Source organism: Triturus cristatus, chromosome 1_1, assembly GCF_964204655.1.
Source record: "Triturus cristatus chromosome 1_1, aTriCri1.1, whole genome shotgun sequence".
NCBI lineage: Eukaryota > Metazoa > Chordata > Amphibia > Caudata > Salamandridae > Triturus > Triturus cristatus.
Window position 1 is genome coordinate 125,689,916 of NC_140579.1, and position 22,144 is coordinate 125,712,059.

A 22,144-nucleotide genomic window follows, 5' to 3' on the forward strand; every position below is an offset into this window, starting at 1 on the left:
CATGATGGCACCCTAACCAAACAAAACAATTCAAAACAAAGTCCGTAAACAAATCGCTGTACAACTCAAAACAGCCACCTGACGTTTTTCTAAGCTACAACAGTGGATAAAACTATGCAAATATTAGATGCAACTGGAACCCTCGATTTTACCCCCCTCCCAGCCTCCCCCCCACCCCCCCGTTTGAGGGTGTAATTTAAGTAAAGATGTGTAAAATACGTTGAATCTCCAGTCGTAATCAAGAATGAAACTGTGACGTCTGTGATTAGGGGAGTCTAACTGGTAATTGTGGAAGTGAAGGTTTATATGTTTATAGGCGCTCGGGGTGTGTGCCTTATCGGGATCTGCGCTGGTAGTCCAGACGATGCAGCCAGTCTTCCAGGAGGGAAAGCTTCCGAATGCATGCGTGCACGCTGAAATGAGAGCCGGCCATTGATTGTAATATACATAGTTAGAGAAATCATTCAGGAGCATAACCTGTAATCTTGAATTTAAGCATCACAACAGAAGAGAGGAAAATTGAGACTAGTCTTCCCTAATGTTCTATTTTTGTGGAAGTCCTGAAAATGCATTCTATGGAAATGGTATGCAAGCTTTCAGTTACCGGGCCACTGTAGATTGGATAGACAATAGCCTGGGTTCAAAAAGATATGGCATTCACGTACTGTTGTCAAATTGCTGCACAGTGAAAGTAAAGTTATGACAAGCGCGTTCCTCGCGCTAAAAGGAGGCAGCAGGGGGAGGCGCGAGAGGAGGGGGCGAGTGAAAGCATTTCACTTGAGCGAGCAGCGCCAGGAGCGATAATTGCTACCATATGGCGCCGCGCGCTCCCGCAAGTGGATCGCCACACGTGCACGCGTTGCCATTGAAGGCAATGGAACACATGCACGTTTTTGGTTGAAAAGCCAAAGCGATTGCAAAAGGTCTCTTTGCCTACGCAGCGCATGCGCGCTGCGTAGGCGAGACTTAAAAAAGGAAATTTGGGCTGTTGTCAACTAACCGTAGATATGGGGGGCATGTTTGTTCAGGGAACGATTGTTAAGAAGCAGGGCTTTGAAATGGCCTTTCCCCCTATCCTGCTTAATCTCATAGACAATAGAATTACCCAAGGACCCTCTTTCAGGTATCACCCCTGTGTTAGTGTTCGAGGAAACCCAACCACAGTGGGAGCAGACCATGAGACTGCAATACTTGGGCGTAGGCACGAGGGAGTGGCAGCTCACTCTCCTGCCTATGGCCCTAAGCTGCATCTCACTGTAGCGCAGGGGTTTACCAATATCGGGGGGAGTCTCCAGTAACCGAGGCACTATCTGAGAATAGAGTTATCACTAGTTCTACGGCAATTGATTGTTTTTTTTTAGAAAGGTAGTAATTTTTTAGAATACATAATTGATACCTCATGGAAACAGTTTTTGTTAATTAAATGTCTCTCGATGTGTGATCAACCTCGTACACAGGAAGACGGCACAGTCTGCATTTGTACACTAAACATTAATATTACTTACTTGATGATTGTGATGACATTTAGAAATCTACTTATACATTTTAAATGCATATTTAAAAAAAAAATGATTCACATTCATGTTAGTGGAGGGGACCCCGATCCCCCTCTTAAATGGGGAGAGTGTATTATTCCCTCCTAGACAGTGCTCTGTTACGAGTGTCCTTCATTGTGACAGCATCGTAAACAGCACAGAACAATTTGTAGGTGTAAACATATATACAGTCATTAGTACAGTTGACACCGACAAGAAATACAGGTGACATTTTCAAGAATACACTTGTACATCTTATAGCTACATTGTTGATGGTCTCATGTGAGACCAGAGTATCTTCTCTTATGTCACGGGGGTTGTGGATAACAAACTTAGTTGCTTAAAGTAACAAACGTGCGCAATCTTCCAGTGTGTCAAGACCCTGTCTGATAGGTGCAACTCTATCCATTTAAATTCCAAGAATTGTAGAATAAATGTGACCTCTCCTCCTCTCAGGGGAACAATAGGCTTTTCAATGAGTTGCCACCGCAAATCATCTGCCGAATGTTTTTGCTCCTGGTAGTTTTGTACTAGAGGGGCAGTTTAAATTTGGCACCGTATATGGCTTCTATGTTGTCCAATTCGAACCTTGACATGTTGTGATGTCTGTCCAATGTATATTAAGTTGCAAGGGCACCAGATACAGTAATTACATTTGTGGAAGTGCAGTTGGTATGTTGCTGCAGTGTGATATTTATATCTCCATGTACGAAATCTTTGGTGCTGGTAGTATATTCGTATGGAATACAATTTCCACACTTATAGTGACACTTAATGGGCGGTAATACCCACATTCCTTGTATGGTAGTGCTGTGTTTAGGAACACAAGTGTTGGAGCACCAAATGGTCTCTAATGTTTTCCCTTTCATGTAGGAAAATAGGGGAAGTTCTTTTGATATACTCATGGTGTTCAGTATCGGCCAGTGTTGTTTTGTTTTGACAATTCTGGTGTTATGCGGACAGAAAATGGTTACACAGATAATCCTATTGCATATCTTTTGTCTGGTTTGAAGTATTTCTTCTCTAGGGCTATGCCAAGCCCTTTTCATGGAGGTCTTCAAGTCTTTTGGGATACCCCCTTTCCGTCAATTTGCAACTGAGAATGGACCTTTTTTTTTTTAAGAGAGCCTCTTTTTGAGTACAATTCCTGCGCAACCTTAGGAATTGACCATAAGGAAGGCCAACCTTGAGAGCCAGTGGATGAATACTATTATATTGTACTAGGGTATTTTGTTTTGTCAGTTTCCTATAGAGGCTCACAATTAGATGATTGTCTAGGTTTTTAATTTCTAGATCTAGGAATGGGATGCTCTCTTTACTGATGTATGTACATTTCAGAAACGTTTGACAAGTGTTTAAGTTTGTGCAAGCTGATGTAATGGTTCTTCTGAGCCATTCTAGATCATGAAAAATCTCATCTATGTAGCGCTTCCAACACTTGATGTTATGTTGGAATTGGTTGGTTATTGTGTTGATAAACTCTTCTTCAAATTGGTCATCATAGAGATTAGCTAGACTCAGAGCAAAAATTGCTCCCTTTAAAGTCTCAGAGCATTGTTGGTAATATGTTGAGTCAAACATTAAGTAGTTAGTGGTCAAGGCAATTTCTAGAAGGCCTATAATGAATGCATGTAAGGACATGGTAAGGTGCAGGATGTAAGTCCAGAATCTTTCTAATCACCTTGATACTTTGCTTCTGCTGGATATTTGTGTAGAGTGACTCAATGTTAAGTGCCACTTGCTAATCCCCAGTGAGGTCATGCGCTAAACCTTCAATTACATTAATCTTATTTGAGCTAACTTGAACATATATGTATTCAATAATGGAACAGTGAATGTGTTTATGTACTCACCAATGGGTTCTAATATGGAGTCACACCCTGATAAAATTGGTTTTTCTGGCGGACTGTTAGTATCTTTGTGGATTTTAGGGAGAATGTACAGGACTGGAGTCATCAGATATTGTTTATTTAGAAATTCAAATTCCAGTTGTGTGAGCGAACCTTCCTAGCCCAGAGTGGTACCCTCCTGTATTCTTCGCGTAATGTCTGCGAAAGGATTAGTCATAAGTTTTCTGTAGTGATTGTGATTTATTCAATTGCCTGGTAACATCTGCTTCATATTTGTCTATATCCTGTATTACAAAACCCTCTCCCTTATCCGCAAGTTTTGAGTATGGACTCTTCTTTCTTAAGGGACAGTAACAACTGTCTTTCTGGGCATGTGATATCGTAAAGTGTGAAGGTTTTTTGTGGTCTTGAGGGTGTTGATGTCTTCTAGCACTGCCTTTTCAAATGCTAGAATTTCTGGAGGTATCATTGCATTAGATGGTATAAATTATGATTTCGATCGTAAATTAGAAGCTGAGAATTTAGATAACGGTACCCTTTCCTGAAATTTTTTTTTTAAATCTTAACTGTCCTGAAGAATTTATGAAGTTTTGATTGTATCTTAAAGAAGTCTGGTTTTTCTGTTATAACAAAGGACAATCCATTGCTCAAAATGGATATTTAATTCCTGTTTAACTGATGGCTAGAGAGATTGTAATTAGGAATGCACTCTTCTTGTGGGCCAGCAGGACTGTCTATTGTCCTTTCGGACCACATGTGTAATACTGCCTCCGTGTGTGACGGTCCCCTGCATACTGGTTCCATGTTCTCCATTGGTCCTGTTTGTTGCCCCTTCCTCTCCGGGCCTGGCCTAAAAAACAGTTTGGTGTAGGATTGCCTGAGCTCGTACCTTCGCAGTTTGAGGAGTCTGACCTTGCTGAGGATTCAGAGAATGTGAACAATTTGTTGTCCTTGTATCTACCCCAAGTAACGTATTTTCCTTGTCGGTTGTGCTTGTAAAGAATAGTAAGTGTGGGCATGTCTTTTCTTTAGTGAAGTCGATAAATCCGATAATCGTTCTGTTGAGCATCTCAAGCTATTTTGGATTCCTCAAGGTTATTGCACCCTAGTAACTCTTTTACTAGGTCCGCTATTTCCTGTATCTTTTTTGCTATTTTTAAGAGAGGTTTCTATTCCTAGCACCGTCCAGTGCCTGGAACAAGTTGTTGAAATGTGACTGAAGCCGCCCTTGAATCTTTTGTCTTCTCGGAACATTCCAGGTCCCCTCCACTAACACGAATACGAAACCTTATTGCCTGGGCAGATCATGCACTGTTCTGCGAGACATGCTGTATTAGAGTATGCAATTGAAGCTCCTCCCATATTTTTCATTGGCTTGTCTTTGTTCTTTGTAAATGCTGGCTTCTGATTCAGTTTTCAGCTTGTTAGTCCCTCCTTATTACTGCCTTGTCTTCATTTGCAACCTCCCATGGCGACTGGCCCTTTTTACTTCTCTTGCGACACGGTATGTTTTATTTAGTCTGTAAGCATTATTTTCTTTAATGGGCTTTGCCCTACTGCAGGCATGACGTACTTTCCTTACACTCAGTGCGCCACGCGTGCTTTCACTTTCTAAGCAGCCGGGACAATGGCGGCTGCTTCTTTCCAATGCCAAAGGTCTCGCATTTAGGAGAGTTTCAGCTATTGGCATTGTAAATGGCAATAGCTTAAACTCTTGCAAATACGAGACCTATTGCTTTACAAATATTTTTGGGGTTGTTTCCAAGCGCCTCATGCCGCTTTTGCACTTAATAGAAGCCACACCCCTTTCTTTAAATGCGGCTTGTTTAAAGAAAGGGGCGTGGCCTCTATTAAGTGCAAGCGCAGGCTTTGGGCACTTGGAAACAAACAATATTTGCAATTCGATGTGTCTCGCATTTCCAGACATTTACAGTGCCAATAGCTCAGTCTCATAAATGCGAGACCTATTGCATGGCAAATGCTTGATTTAAAAATGTGTTTAAAATGTATATTGCCACTGGATTCAAGCTAGCCTGGCTGATGAGGGCTGTAAGCCCGAAACCGGTTCCCGGAGGCTTGTTTGCGGTCCAGGGAAGACATGGTTTGGCAGTTCGGGCTGGACTGTTCCCATGAGGCACAGGGTCAAGGCTGATTTGCATATAGCTGTGTCTGAACTTTGGTGGCAAAGTGAGCTAAAGAAAGATGATGGATTCAACCCAGATCTGTGACTGGGGGTGAGTGTTTAAAAACTGTCAGCACTCTGTCTATCATTTCCTTGTGTTTGCTTTATTCCTAAATATGTCATCAGAATCGTTATGTAAGTAATCATATTAACGTCAGTGTACAAATGCAGACTGTGCCGTCATCCTGTTTACGATGTTGATCACACATCGGGATATTTGTTTATCTAAAACTGTGTCCATTGAGTATTGATTATAACTATACACCATGAATAATGGGACCATAAATTGTCTGAGTATTCACATATATTCTACAAAATTGCTACCCTTTTTTAGAAAAAAACGGAAACAATTGCCGTAGAACTAGTGATATTGGTCTCAATTCTCAGATAGTGCTTGGGCACATGTGCACAGTGATTGACTCCACATTTAGTTATATATGCTTCACTGTTCATTCCTCTGTTAGTGCTCGGGCACATGCGCACATTGACCTACCCCTCACCTTGTGGGTCACCGGTCTAGTGGTGTGTGTTCGCCCGATGCCACGCTGACATACGACATGAACCGGTTTGAGGTTCAACGCGACAGACCTTGCATGGCTTCAGCTCATAAGTCAGAACATCCCACTGAAGCATTGCACATAGAGTGGATTTATTCCCCTTCAACCAAGGTCCACGTTACCGGTAGTCTGGCCAGCTGAGAGGGATTCATTGTACCCACAGTGAGTCATGAGTTTCACCTCCCTGCGCCTACTTCCGCGTCCCGCGCTCTTGGACATGACTGCTTGTAATGAGTATATGGGCGAGAGGAAAGGGCTAAACTAGCAACTGTTTGCTCTCTCGCCCTTTATACAGACATCCACTGTCTAAACTAAGGAACAGCAATCTACTCTGGATTCCCTAAAAATATCCATGCACATTGATCATGGGTTGTACTGTGGACATCCAGTTTCAGTCAAAGAAACCCTCTTTAACTATTACAGCAAATGGTAACTGCTAGTAAAGGGACGATAAAACAAAAATGCCCTCATCTCCCCCTAGGCATCATCAATCCTTCTGGAAGGAATGCCACCTTTCCAAGACTTCCTTGACACCAAGGGAACTCGCTCTGCACGCGTACATGGGAGCATGTCTACTGGGCAGGTAAGCAGATTAATCTGGTTTAAGTAGCCCCTTAGAAATTACTGAAAGAATGCACTAGTGTTACCCTTCTCTAGAGACTGATCTAATACAGCGCTATTTGTAGTCCCCAGGTAAAATTGTCCTGATGAGACCCTTGCACTTCAAGTGGGGTTGAAACGTCATCGGCAACTTGAAAGGATAGTCTAAAAGCAAAAGCACCAGAAAAAGATCTGGCTGCACTTTTCGTGGATTAAGAAAATTAGCACTAAGAAATCCTTATATATACCAATAACCTTTTTAATTTTTATGTCACTTCATTGTTACATTTTCTCTGTGTCTCGTTAAGGTCGCCCTTCTGGGGGCTCTTTATCACTTCTTTCTTTAAAAAAACACCACCCACTACATCTTATGCGTCAATAAAACCTCATGTATTAAGTCAAAGTTTATTTTTATTATACATTTTCACATTAAACAAATATACTACTCAGTTCAGCTTAGTTGAGTTTAACAAAAGAGAACAACTGGGCTACTGAATTTATTTTATGCTTTTGATTAACCTGTAGCAGATATTCTCTGGCTTATTTCTTTTACTACAGCAGTCTGTACTGCCATCTGGATTATTTCTGTCTGGGCAAAACGCATTACTGCATTTGTGTATAAGTGCAATATATATGCAATTGGTACAGTGTTACATTGAATGTAACAGTGTTTCCGGATGTACTCGAAATCATGAGGATCACTAGGTTTGTGGTGTTAACTCATTTGTGTAAATGTTTGAAAGCCAGCATGTCCGCTTGTACTGAACGTCTAATCTGTGTGTGTTCAGTTGTCCAATGTGAACTTGAAAATCCTGGCCAAATCAAGTCGTAAAACAGTTTAACCCGTTGTGCATAGTCTGGTATATATGTTCTACCAAAATTTAGGAAACCCAATTGTTATATTATTCCCTGCTGGAGAAAGAGCTGTAAGGGGAATTGTAGTTTCTATGCAAGCATGGCACTAGACAGCATGTGGTATGAATAGGTGCGTGGTAGCACTTAGTTCGTTTTATTGAGTTGTCTCTACTCCTAGCCGGTCACAGTCTCCGCACGAGGGACAGATAAAAGAACACAAAAATATGAAACCAAAAGTGTAAAGTCTCTGGTATCAATCTTCTGTGGGGGTGAGCCTTCTCCGTCTGGTCGGAAACCTTTTTAGGACTCGTCCGTCCCCATAACGTATGCGGATGTCCCAAAATGCAAACAAAGATAAAGAACTGGTCAGTCCTCTGTATTATAACACTACTGTATTATCCCTCCACCTGTGCAGGCCGCCACCAATGTGCAAGGGAAAGGGGGTGAGGACATACTCCTAAACCGTGCACTCCTTCATGCAGGGTCCCCTTTAACCCCTTCCCAGTCAGTCTCTTCCTATAGCGCAGTAGCGGCATTTGCCTGGGGCTACGGTCCGCCGGGACCGCAGCAAGGGGTATTGCGGCGTCCTGGCTTCCTTGTGGACGGACAGATACACCGGTGTCTCGTGTTGGGGAAGCCTCCCTCTCCCTGGATGCTCCTCCGTCCTCTGGACTCTTCATTGTGTCCTCCGGGGATCCTCCCTCTGTCCGTCCTCTTCTCAGGGAGTTTTCCTCTTCCTCCACTCGTCGTCCAGTGTGGTGGTGTTCTCCGACGACCTCGTGGTCTTCGCTGCTCCTTGCTCCAACCACCCCCTTTTCCGACCAAGTCTTTCTTTTCACCTCGTCCGCCGACTCCCTGGGTGACGTCATCAAGTGGTCGACATAAGTCTCTCGACCTCCGACCTCCTCGTTTGGCTGCTGAGGGCTGGGTGCCATCTTGGAGTCCCCGGCAACCGGGTGCTCCATATCACACCTATTGATTGTTGTTTTTTTCAATGTGTTTGGTGGTCGTTAAAGTGCACGCTTCTCTAAGAGATGTATCACAAGGCTCTTGCCTTCACTTGACAACTCGTATCCCAAGAACAGGACACTGAGAGGCATTTTTCTTTAAATTAAAGTTACATATGTAGCCTATGTAAGCAAATTCTAGAACTATAAGATCTACTCTGGCTAAATGAGTTGAGAGAACCTCATCTGTCAAGTATGTCATTGGCATAGGACATTGAATGTTGGTCTCTGCTTCTCCCCCCTGCCTGGCTCCTCGACACCAGGACTTGCCTCCCCGTTCATGCCTACATTACGACCTCTGCCCAGCGGCATCCCGCTAATTACCTGCTGGTAATTTAGGGGATGCTTTACTTTTGGTGTAGTTCCCTCTGTTTGGTTTACTTTGTCTTAATTTATTGGTTTGTTCTGTTTTAAATTCACTTGCTTCCTGCTGTTAATTCATTGCTTACTTTCTGGCCATTGGTTTCCCTGCCGTTCCATCACCACTGCTCTCCCCTTCCTGTCGGTTTTTCCTTTGACATCCTGCTTAGCCCCTCCCACCCTGAGGACTACTTTTGGAGGCTGCTGCATGGGGGTACTGGTAGCATGTCAAAGGCAAGCCCATTTGGACTTCGCCCAGCACCAGGAACCCCGGACTTCTGCACTCCCACCGGTACTCCTCTGTGGATCTTCGTGCCCTGGTCGCAACAAAAACTGCTGACTTGTTTCATCCTGCTCCGCAGCAGGGCCCTTCTCCTGTCTTTGCTGCAGTTTAGCCACATTTTCCAACATCCGTCGCTGGCACAGTAACCTGCGCCATGCCAGAATCCAAAATCCAACCGGCACAACTCAAAATCATAGAACACATGAACTTGCAGCTACGCACAGACAATAACACCACTTTCAAGGGCACCCTCTCCTAAAAACCGCCAGGACCGTGAACCGGTCTCAGCGACACCATCGCTGACTTAATCACCCCGTTCGGCATTGATTCGGAACACTACATCTTCCTGGGAAACCTCAACAGCCATCTGGAAGACACAACCGACACCAGCTCCACCGATCTCCTGGAGAGAATGGACAACATCGGACTCAAGCAGCAAGTCACGGACCCCACACATGGTGCGGGTCACACGATAGACCCCATATTCACGTCCAGCAACAAAAACAGATGCCACCACAGCTCGAAACTCACCTGATTGGACCATCCATCGTACACTTCACCATCGCCAGACATGCCCAAACTCCCCCCTTCACCACCTTTTACAGACAGAGTGCCCCCTTCCACAGCTGGTCAAAGCTCACCCAGCAGCAAAGGATCGACTCACTCTGCATCTCACAGCCCAAATACACCACAGTTAACCAGGCAGTACAGAACTTCAATGACTGGATCACCAGTGCTGCCGACAGTCGCCCCCACCAGACAAGCCAAAACACCTAGACCCTCCAAACAAGCCGACTGGTACACCCTTGAACTCTGCACTTCAAAACGCAGGTGCAAACAACTTGAAAGAAGGTGGCTCACCAGCAAGAATCTCACAGAGGCAACCTCAAATCAGCCATTAACGACTACCATTGGCGGATCAAAGCTACAAAAAAAGAGGCCCTAACCCGCCTGATTGACACAAGCGCCAACCAGGAAGGGGCTCAAGACCTGGCTTTTCGACTGAGCCTGACATCAAGCGCCTGGATACCCCCATGGGTGACCAGCAGCGCTAAACAAATAACTGTGGCTTGATTGACCATTTCTGGTCATCCGAATCTTGTAAGACTTCTGTTACAAAGGCTGAAAACAACCCGGGGGTATTCTTATACCATTGTGGTAAACGTCAGAACTATTTTTGAGAACCCAAAGGGCTAAATGCAGATAAGAACCTGCTTTCAGGTGCTATATTTTGGCAGTATATCCCATTTGAAATGTCTAATGTGGTTTTGTATTTTTGTACTTCCTATATTGTTCATTAGTGCCACGCTATGCATGTTTTGTACAGCAAATGTGCGTGTAGCAGTGTTTAAGAGTCTGCAATCTATGACTAAATGATATAAATGGTCTGGTTTCATTACTGGAAACAAGGGATTATTCATGGAAGAGGTGCATCTTTCCTCTACACCCTGATATCCAAGTTGTTTTTTAGCCTCGTGTTTAATGGGGTATTGTCTTTGTGGATGTGGGCTGGACCTCACAGGTATGATGTGATGAGAGGATCCTTCATCCCCACCCACATGATTGCGGTATTACGCCGGAGCAGGGGTCCACCACTTTGCGCATATGAGTTTTACTGATTCTGTAATGACGTTGGAAAAAGCTGGTAAAATTTCCGTTTCCCCGTTGGGGCAATCCGTAACAAACTGTGGTGGTCAATCTTTTTTTTGCCAAGAGAGGGTCATAGCCGAATGACAAGTCCTCACAGAAGAGAACGTTTATAGTATGTGGGATATCCCCTTCCATCTGGAGTTGCAATTCATGTAGTTGACAAGGGACACTCAGTCTCCGGTCTGGTGTTTCCACCTGGATATATTCGCTTGTTGCTACTGCCACCAGACACTCGGTTCAAAAGCACTATCTGTGGCATGCTTGACTTTGCTGCTAGGTACCTTCTTTTTGAATGGAGGCTTGGACTGCAGGCCTCAAATCTACTCGGCCACTCGCTATGCTGTTGTGTAGTTCCTATATAACCTATACAGGATCTGCATGTTTGGATAACAAACTGTGGCATTGGTGGCAGACTGATTCCGTACACCCCCACCGGGTATGTTAGCCTGTCTGTATCAGCTAGCTCACAGTGCCACTAGAATCTCCTCTTATCGGGGAGAGAATAGATTCTGGCAACCTCAGAACATGACAACCCTGATCCCTCAGGATTGTGGAAACAATGCTCTACCTTTCGCTCAGTCACACACTCACTTAGTTTCTGAATAAACATACTGGGCGTTTGTCAATAAGGATTTATTGAACAGTTGTTGTTCTAGTGTAGAATAGATGCGCTGCAACAACCATTAGGCAGTAGCAGAGATATATGATTAGAAGTACTATGAAAGTAAAAGGTACCGTTCTACCATCTTGCAGTAATCATGAATATATACGAGTACATAAAATACATGATAAAAAGTGCGTACTCCTACGATGCCCCCCTAACTAGATGTACCTAAATTTACCTAGCATCTGTGTGGTGTTATGCCAAGAAAACTTCTAGGATCAAGACAACCCAATCACCTGAGAATGAGAACATATGGGACCCCGTCCTGGTCTCGAGTTGGACACCCCGTGAGGTATGTTAGACCACTGCGAGCTGGAGCGTCTGCATGCAGGAACCTCAGCGTCTCTGGTCAGTGTGTCAGCCAGGAAGTCTCGGTCTCCTCTGTCTTTCTAAGCAATATGTGACGTGTATATATACTCATAGGTCTCCCGAGGGGTCCTACTTTGCTGTGTTACTGTGTCGGCCTAAAGGATGATGTCGGGCCTGAACTTTATACAGAGATATTATACAGGAGATATTAGTCCTGCTGTTAGTCCAAGAAGCCTCATGCATAATGTATGAGATTCAAACTAGGGAAAAACCCGCGTTCTGAATGCAGTGTCGTATCTAGGTAGAAGGTCAGTCCCTAAGAACTGTTATGTATGTAATGTAAGGAAGAATCTAGTTGAAAGGATGCAATGTTACCTGCGCCTATATAGGGTACCTATATGGAATATAACACCCACTCGTCTTCCGACATACGTAACTTATTACTGTACTATTAACCTAACTAGATATTGGTATGCATAAAGTTCATAAAAACATTTGTTTTTGCTAAAATGTTTAAAACTTCTAAAAAAAACCAAAAAACTTACAAATGTTAAAAAAAATATATATAATTGCAAGCCATAGCTCTAAAGTGTTCGTAGTTATTGTCCGAACCACTATAAGCATTAGAAAGCTATGTATGCCCAAAAAATTAAAGGAATGTCAATTTTGTGTTTGAGTTCCCAAATTGAGCTTGTTTTTTTTTTTTGAAAAAGGGTGAATTTCTTCCAGTACATGACGAGCCAAATGAGTCCATTGTTTGTGTCCCGGCTGGTAAAGCAACATTTTCGTTGCTTGCTTTCGCAGTAGACTGCCCCTGTAGCACCTCGCAGAGTGTGTCAATTGAGCACAGATGCTGTCAAATTTTTACAGATCGAGCTGTATTGAGCACATACTCGTCCATTCTGGCAATTGAACTTGGGCTGAAAGAACCAAGTGTTCTGTTCATTCAGAAAGTGAATGAGTAATAAAGACACCTTTTAAATCTTGTTTTTATTTTGACACATTTGCTGTCTGTTCAAGGACAGAGGTCAAATGTCAGTTTGTCATTTTACTAAATGTTTCTCCTCTTACCCTGGAAAATTGTTTACTTTTCTTTCTCTTATTAATTAGAGATTTTTGTCAAGTGAGCTATCTGAGAATAATTGTGAAACACAAGACTTTAAGAAATCCAGTTTTTTTCTAACATACAATATTTAAATGGCTTATAAATGAATAGTACAAATATTCCAAATTATATCAGGAATTATAAAGTTTTGTTTTTTTTGTAATTCAGAAGAGTAATGCAAACAAAGATTTAAATAGGAACAAAACATATGAGAACACTTTACTTGGTGATGTGCAAATTACATAACTGCAGAAACTTTATTTCCACAATTTATACTCTATATAAGTTTATCAGGAAAAGCACATGTCAGTGGGAAACGTTGTGGTCATTTCAATGTAAAATCTGCTGATTGCTAATTAGCATGCTACCACGTCATGCTTGAGGTATGTATTTATTAAAAGTGGTTGTTTTTAAAGATTAGTTCAGAAACATTCCTGCTCCTGCCCTGATGACAATGCGGTTAATGAACTAAGAGGCAATTCAGGAGTCATGTGTATCCTACATGTGGCACTTCCCCCTACTGTTGTACTCAGTGGAGTTGAAATGATAAATTAGTCCCCACTGCTATCCAACACCTTCTCTACTGTTGCACTCACTGGATTGGAAATAGTAAATTTTACTCCTCCGCAATCCAACACTTTCTCTACTGTTGCACTGACTGGAGTGGGAATGGTAAATTATACCCCTCCGCAATCCAACACTTTTCCTTCTGTTGCCCTCTTTGGAGTGGGAATAGTATATGGAGCAAAGGTTTAGTCTATTAAAAGTGTTTTTTGTGCACCATACATGCTGAACTTGTGTATTTGAAGGTGCTCTCATATGTGATAAAGATGAAAATGGCGGCTCGTAGAATTAAAATATTTGTCCAGGATCACATAATTTGAAACTAGTTAATGATTCGAGCATTATAATTGGGTTGAGTAGATTATTAAAGTCGCTAGACTTGCAGGTCTGGTAACATTTTAATGATTTTTTGAGGCCTGGACTGTTTAAGGTTTTCTTTTTAGGTCTCGCCTAGCGTTGCAGCTCTGCGAGACATATTGTGGTACAGGATATTTCAGAAGGGGACTTGAAACCCCGCCCATCATTTTCATTGGCTGGCGTCATCGTTTATGCTAAACGGTGGCCTTCGTTAGAAAATCAGGCTTTTTTGTTACCGCCCTGTCTCCTTTTGGGACGGCCTATCCGGACTAGATCGTTTGCTTAACTGCTGTTGTGAGGGTATTTCTTATTGAAAGGAGACGTGTAGTGACAGATCATGTTTTCAAAGTCTGTTTTTTTTTTTCTTTCAAAATGTGATTGTCTGCCAGTGCCCACATTACAAAACAGCACCGTGCACAGTCTACACCGAAATAAAGCGTTCACGCCACTGTATTTTTCCTCACCCTAAATATAATGTTTAGTTTAAACTGATTTCTGTGCTGATATACATACACCATCCCCCCCCTGCCTCTAGATCAAACATGTGCACCATCTGCCAGCCGCCGAGGCTCCCTTCAACTCTTCAGCCAGTCACTGCTCAACACCAGAGTCCAGCCTTCCTTTGTTGTTTATTGAGGTCTCAAGACGCCCCTTCATGCCCAAGGGGCTCCATTCGCTTGGCCTTGCTGTAGTGATGTGCTAACAGTAAAAAGGTGTGAGATCACCATCACTTCAGATATATGTGTGAGATCACCATCACTGCAGATATAGGTGTGAGATCACCATCACTGCAGATATTGGTGAGATCACAATCACTGCAGATATATAGAATACCTACGTGTTCAGTATACAAGAGTTTAAGCTATTGGCATTATAAATGACAATGCCTTTTATTTATGTCTTAAAAACAAAAATAAAAGGCATTGTCATTTACAATGTCAATAGCTCAAACTGGTGTAAATGTGAGACCTATTGCATTGCAAATGCTTGTTTGTTATGCCATCAGACAAGCGTTGTGTGTCCTCCTTCGGTTTCACGTACTCCTCTGCACTCTGATTGTCCTCTCTCTCAGCGTTTTTTGGATGACTCTTGAAAGGAACGAGAAGGACGTGTATCAATGTCCTGATACCTATTGGACTGTTTAAGTGAATCAATTGCACAAATTATAGCATTTTTCAGAGGACTCCTGTTGAGGAGATCACCCTGTAATTTAGTTATTCTTTATTTTTCTTACTCTCACACTTTTTTGGGAAGATTCGGATGTCTGCTTTGAGTTTTATGCTTTTCAGAACTACCCTTAATTTGTGGCTTATTAAGTCTGGCTCCCAAATTATCTCTAGCTATTGATGCTCAGGATTCTTCAATAATTTTAGGTGGTTTATGCTCCTGATCTACCGGAGCAACCTGCGTGAGCCGCTGGCATATAGTCCACGCTGCTGCTTCCCCTTTTATATTAATAAGCAGGATTGAGGACACAGCAGCAAAATTGCAAGGCAGGGTCCATCCCGTAATTATTCTGAATCTGTTAAAGCACCTCAGGCAAAATAGTTACTGAGGGTGTACTGTGTGTTCTAGTATATTCTGCAGCAAAGACTGGACCCCAAGTGGTGCAGTCTTCCACCGGGGGAGCCATCAAGCTCTATATATTCTGACTAGAATTGTGTATAGTGTATGTAGCTCAGGTGCAGTAAGTGATCCTTTATCTGGGTAAGGTGTTGAACTGGCTAAGACTGGGCATGTTGCTTGCTCATTGCTGAGGGGACCCAGTCCAACATTGTGGGAAGGTAGTGGGAGCACGCTGACTTCACGTCTCAGCGTCATTACCTCTAGGCATCTTGGTCAGTGTAGTTCATTATATTCTGGCACAGGACAAAGTTCAACATTTTTTCTTGGCTCAATTCCATAACTTTCGTAGCGTATCCCTAGACACGTGTTTCTGGATTTCTCCGTCATCAGTATGGAAAAAATCATAGGTTGCTGGACATGCTGCCGCTTAATTTACTCAGGCACAATTCCTCTCAGGGCATGCAGGCGCTCCCAAGCTCGTCAGCTCAAGGCGGCTCGAGGGAGCCTTTTAAATTGTGGGAAGGTAGTGGGAGCATGCTGACTTCACGTCTCAGCGTCATTACCTCTAGGCATCTTGGTCAGTGTAGTTCATTATATTCTGGCACAGGACAAAGTTCAAAATTCTTTCTTGGCTCAATTCCATAACTTTCGTAGCGTATCCCTAGACACGTGTTTCTGGATTTCTCCGTCATCAGTAGGGAAAAAATCATAGGTTGCTGGACATGCTGCCGCTTAATTTACTCAGGCACAATTCCTCTCAGGGCATGCAGGCGCTCCCAAGCTCGTCAGCTCAAGGCGGCTCGAGGGAGCCTTTTAAATTGTGGGAAGGTAGTGGGAGCACGCTGACTTCACGTCTCAGCGTCATTACCTCTAGGCATCTTGGTCAGTGTAGTTCATTATATTCTGGCACAGGACAAAGTTCAACATTTTTTCTTGGCTCAGTTCCATAACTTTCGTAGCGTATCCCTAGACACGTGTTTCTGGATTTCTCCGTCATCAGTAGGGAAAAAATCATAGGTTGCTGGACATGCTGCCGCTTAATTTACTCAGGCACAATTCCTCTCAGGGCATGCAGGCGCTCCCAAGCTCGTCAGCTCAAGGCGGCTCGAGGGAGCCTTTTAAATTGTGGGAAGGTAGTGGGAGCACGCTGACTTCACGTCTCAGCGTCATTACCTCTAGGCATCTTGGTCAGTGTAGTTCATTATATTCTGGCACAGGACAAAGTTCAACATTTTTTCTTGGCTCAATTCCATAACTTTCGTAGCGTATCCCTAGACACGTGTTTCTGGATTTCTCCGTCATCAGTAGGGAAAAAATCATAGGTTGCTGGACATGCTGCCGCTTAATTTACTCAGGCACAATTCCTCTCAGGGCATGCAGGCTAACATTGTTTCTTGTACGTGGTAGTGTTCCTTCAAACCAGTTTGGTGTTCTTGAAATGTTAATGGTATTTCTAATGCTTTATAAGCTCTGCAGTTGTTAGGAACTGCGGCTACAGTGTAACTGTCTTGATTGTGCATTTACTGCCGGGAATGTGACCCATGGATAGAATACCCCTTGTTTGTACTCTTTGTGGACCTCTACCACAAAGGTAACCTCTCCTTCTCCCTTCCCTCTGTATCAGTGAGCCCATGTTGGTGCAGAATCTGTGTGAATACATGTCTGCAGCTTCCTGGTATGTTAACCAGTGCTGCATTAGCCATTTGAATATGTGGAGTTCAGAGAGGGTACATCTGTGGGATGATCCTTTTTAAAGGTTCAAGCTTGAACAACCTAAAGCCAGAAATGGGGGTTCCCTACTTAGTTGAAGATCTCTACCACCACGGATGTCTCCAGTTAGTAGGTGAGTAGGGGCTTTGGGCACACAAAAGAAAACTACTCTGGAGACCCATTAAGTTAGTTCCAAGCTAAAAAGTTTGTGGTGCCATATCAATTGTGGAATTGGCATTTCAATATTTATTGAAGCATTATGATTCTTACGTAAAATACTTGTGATGCAATTATTAATAGCAGGAAACAAAACGGAGTAATAAGCATCACGAAAATGGTAAAGAAAATGAACAGTTCAACCATTGTGCTGTTGCAGATTATATGCTAAAATACAAGTACAGTTATATTGGTACTCCTACCTAGTGCTCCCTATCCTAGTGTTACAAGTTGGCTCTTGTTCTTTGGAAACAAGGCCATTTATGGGCAGTCTTCGAAATACCCACAGCCCCTGAGCGTGGAGATACATTGTTTTTCCATGGAGGGAAAGTAGATTAAAATGCATATGTGAAATGCATTTGTGTAAATGTTTTCCCTGAGGCCTAAATAGGAATTCAAATTAGAATTACACCAGTTCTGGGAACTTAAAAATGTTAGTTTCTCAGGTGTGCTTCTGGACTCCTGAGGAAAGTTGGAAATTTAGTCCAGTGAAGACATCTAAAAAAAAAGTAATTTTGGCAATTTTTCTGTTGGTTGTTCCCATTGTCTTTATCGACAATTAGTCGATTGAGAACCAGCACCTTTCCCCTTCTGTGAGTACGCTAAGGTGAGTAGGTCCAGTTATTTCACTCTTGTCTCCCAGTGGCTAAAGACCAGCAGTGATGGCTTTCATTCCATGTACAGTTTCTGTAGGATTCTTTTGTGTGCTTTCTTGGTCTAGTTGGACCAGATTTTGTGGGCACTGCACTAGTTTGGTCGTTTGTGAAAGTGGCTAAAAAATGTACCTGACGTTTTTACTCAAAGAAATATGTTTGCTTAAAATTGGTGATTATCGGACAGTCATATAGCTGTGATGGGACATAGGAGGTGTTTGATTTTTCTTCGAAAGATGTGAATTGGTAGAGACTATTTAGTAATGTTAATGTATGCTTCAGAAATAGTTTATAAGTACAATGGTTTTACTAGGAGGGACATGAGAAATATGCCTGTTTTTGTGAAACCAGGGTTCGTTGTATAGCTGCCCTAGGAGAAAATCTTTAGTTCAGAACAAAATACTATTTCTTCTAATTCTGGTTTGGCATAAGCCGCAAGAATGATTTATCCACTATTTTTAGTCTTTATTAAAAATCCAGTTCACCAAAGTCTCACATTTTTGGTAACTATTTAGGAAAAGTATATATATTTTTTTAAGTTACTTTGTCTGAGCCTCCCGTGGCTAATTAGCATTAGGCTGCCAGCAGCTTGTCCCCGACAGTGGTTCCCTTTAAAGAGGTGTAAACACTGCTCCCAGAGCAGGAATGATGGGTTAGGTGTTAGAGAGGAGAGCTGGGTGAGAAATATGTTACACTGCTCAGGAAGAGCGCATGAGAAGGGTCTAGGAAATTCATTGACTTGAACAGAGCCAGGATGAGGCCTTCCTAGTCTAGTTAGGTGTAAAGGGAGACTTGATGAAGAGAAGCCTTTGTTCTCTGGGCCAGCTGTATCCACATAACCAGGAGGAGGGGGGCTGTTCATTTCCCTAAACACCTCCCAGACTGGGACACCAGAAACAATGCATGGGCAGAAGGGTTCTGTAACGATGGATTTTACCCTGAATAGGTCACTGTGGGATAGCTTGCAGTAAGGCACACACAATGTACTGCAAAAACGGAAAAGGTTTCCCTGGGAACTTTTTCCTCATTGGTTAGGGAATGTCCAGAAGTCGCCCCCACTCGCTGACTAGTGAAACCTACAACCTCAGCAGGTGTATTTCCCGGACTAGTGCACAAAGTTGGAGCCGTATTTCTCCCATGTGTGTTGGCTGGGAGTGATGGATTTGGATGAGCCGAGTCTGTACATGTGCAGGTCTTAGACATGGTGTCCAAACGGGCATGGATTAGGGCAAATTCTTCTTTTAGAAGCCCGCTGATTTGATTAAATAGTATGTTGGAAAATGAAGCAGTCCATGCATGAGGCGATAGATCCATATGAATTGGAGGCTCACAAACTCTCTGGTCGGCTACTACCGACACGGCGGTTCCATTGTTTATTTTCCTCTTTTTGCCTCCCACATTCTTGGTTTGAGGATGATAATTGGCCGCACTTGAGTTAGCGGGGGTTTTAGTGCACCCTTTACTTCTAGTAGTTGCCCTACATTTAGCTTCTATATTTGGAACAGGCGTAGAAACCTGACTTTGAATACTGTCGCCCCTTTCAAGGGGATGGGAAAGGTTAGATGGTGACAAGGCCAGGGGAAGGTCCGGAGTTATAGACAGTCGGCGCTCAGTTCGCTGAATTCTGTGGCCACCACTCCTATCGCCCTTTGTAACATCTGATCAATTGATGTCTGGGGGAGAAGTTGGGTGGAACAAGGGGGGGCATGGCATAAGGCTTTTACAGTCTGTTTGCCCATACTCAGCTCTGTGGTGTCGGCTAAAATTGTGGGGGCTTGCTTAATACTAACAAAAACGACAAGCCCAAAGAATCAGCTTACGTTAGCGAAGTAAATGGTAGGACTTACGGTTGTAGTGGTTAGTCACTCCTGCTTCTTCGTTGCCTGACCCCTGTGCAGAACCCCTCACTTCCTGTTACTTCTCTGTAGGCGTGATTTTCAAACCAAGGGGGGCGGCCCAGCCCAGCCTCCTCCAGCCACAGACGGGCAAAGACGGACCCGCCCTTGGCCCGGGCTTCGCCCGGCACTGCCCGCGTGCGTCCCGCGACGCGGGAGCCCTGTACTCCTTATATGCGCCTCCTGGCGCTTGTTGTGGGCGTGGTTGGTGTGCGCGCCGCGCTCGCCGATGGTGGTGCCGGGTAATGGAGTCCCGGAATGGTGGCGCTGTCGGCAGGACTCTGTGGCGGTGGCGGCATGATTGTGGCAGGATTGATGGCCGGTAAATTGCCACCTCAGACAAACAGGGAAAAGTTTTTTTCTTTAAATGATCTCTGGTTCCCGTCATTGGTTTTTAGTCGTTTTATTTTTCTTATTAACGCTTACGCAGTTTTGTGAAACTGGTTGTGGAATTTTTGTTCTGTATAAACATTTTAGTTGTTTTGGTACTTTACACTTTACTTAAATTAAGCCTGTCTACTCTTTTCCATAGGTTCCAGTCATTGAGTCCTGGATTATATTGTTCTTGTTTGTTGGACCTGACAAGATTTTGGGCTTATTACTTGGGAAAGACTTGCATGCCCCGCAGGTCATCATAACCCACTACTGGATTGATCTTGGTGGTAGTTAACATAATAGATGTACAAACAAGCTTCATCTGAATGCTTTAAAATCGGTCCAACCCCTTGGCGTTTAATATCCATGGATAGGCTAGAACACAGTCTCATGGTCAGTATGTCTAATTCTGCTAAGAGATATTCTGTTCTTTGCAATGCTTACCCCTGAAGCAGGCTCCGTGTACTACTTAACACAGGAACGTTAGCACGCTCTGTGCAATACCAAATATGGAATCCTTGGAGATAGTGGTGAAGAAGGGAACCTGATGGAATATGCACTTGGACCTGGATAGAAAAAGCAGGTAAACTTGTTTAAATGATGTCTTAAAAAGAGGACACCCTTTCCTCTGTCCAAGGAGGTGGGACCACGTAATACAAATCCTGGCTTCCTGTGGACACCAGGAAGAAGTTGAGTCCTCTGCTCCATTCATAAGGCCATCTGGAGCTAACACTATAAATTCCATCAAAATCTCCTCTGCACCCCTAACATGCAGCGCTCTCCAGTAGCTTGTTTGATCACCCAACAAGCCTTCCTTTGGAAAAACCAAGGGATGACACCGGAGGATCCAGGGGTCCACCCTGTGGGATGCTCTTAACCCAAGCCTGAGAACAGAGCTTAACTACCTGCAAGTCAGAAAAGGCTTGAAAGCAGAGCGGTTCTAAGTCTCTATCCTATATCAGTAGTAGCAAATGAAAAATGTCAGACTGCGATCTCCTCCACTCCAAATGAACTTCAACTTTCTCCCATGTGTTTAAACTATAGCCCATATTCAGTGCACTGAAGTAAAGGAAAGGAAACTCGTAGTGCTCTATAAGCCCATGAATAAATAATAGTATAAAATACACCTCCGAGGGAATGTTCCTGTGAATTTGGAATAATTTGACGTGAAATTGCATACAAGCTGGTCGTGATAGCTGTTTCATATGCCTTTGGTGGTTTGAGATCATCAAAACAGGAGGGAAGTTTCAAAGAGGACTGATATGAAGTCATTGGAGTCAAACTGGCTGTGTGGGGGAAGGAAGTGTACTAGGGGTGCGCATGAAAGGAATTGCGTATGCCTGGCGGTGTATTATGAATTTGCTAGTGTTGGCACGAAAAGAAGGTAGCAACGGTGGCAGAAGGAAAGGTATTAACTTTCCCTGTCAAGGAAGAGTTCTTTGAGGTGGTTCAGGGTAGAGTCGAATGGGATTTCATGTTGGATGATACTTGTTCTGAGGTTTAGCGCTGCTCTTGTAGTCGAAATATGAAAAACGGAAGCTCATATTTGGATTCGTCACAGGTGAATGTCTTGACTTGGCTCTTTCATGAACATTATTCATAACCCTTACTTCCCTTCTCAACAGTTTGAAATACATTTAGGAATATGCTATTGGTGTAAAAATGTAATTTCTTTTACCCAACAATGGCATCATGCCTTTAAAATAAGGCCATGTTTAGTGGTATTGCTCCGCCATTACAGAACATCCATTTACACTCTTGTTATTGAATACATTTCTTCATTTTCTTATGCTGTGTGGAAAGTATGTACAATATGCTACAGATAACTAAGACATTATGTTAAAGGTATAC

The 22,144-nt window shown here is 43.2% G+C and overlaps 1 protein-coding gene across 3 annotated transcripts in view; it reads left to right on the top strand.

The window, feature by feature from the left end:
• LOC146869755 (max-like protein X) overlaps positions 1-22,144 on the top strand; it is a 105,642-nt gene that overhangs the window by 11,929 nt on the left and 71,569 nt on the right. The window contains exon 2 of one of the 3 annotated variants that reach the window (XM_085614187.1): positions 6,606-6,707. The exons of the other annotated variants lie outside the window; for them this stretch is intronic. The gene's annotated coding sequence lies outside the window, so the exon portion shown is untranslated. The remainder of the gene's footprint in view (positions 1-6,605; positions 6,708-22,144) is intronic. 3 annotated transcript variants of the gene reach the window in all.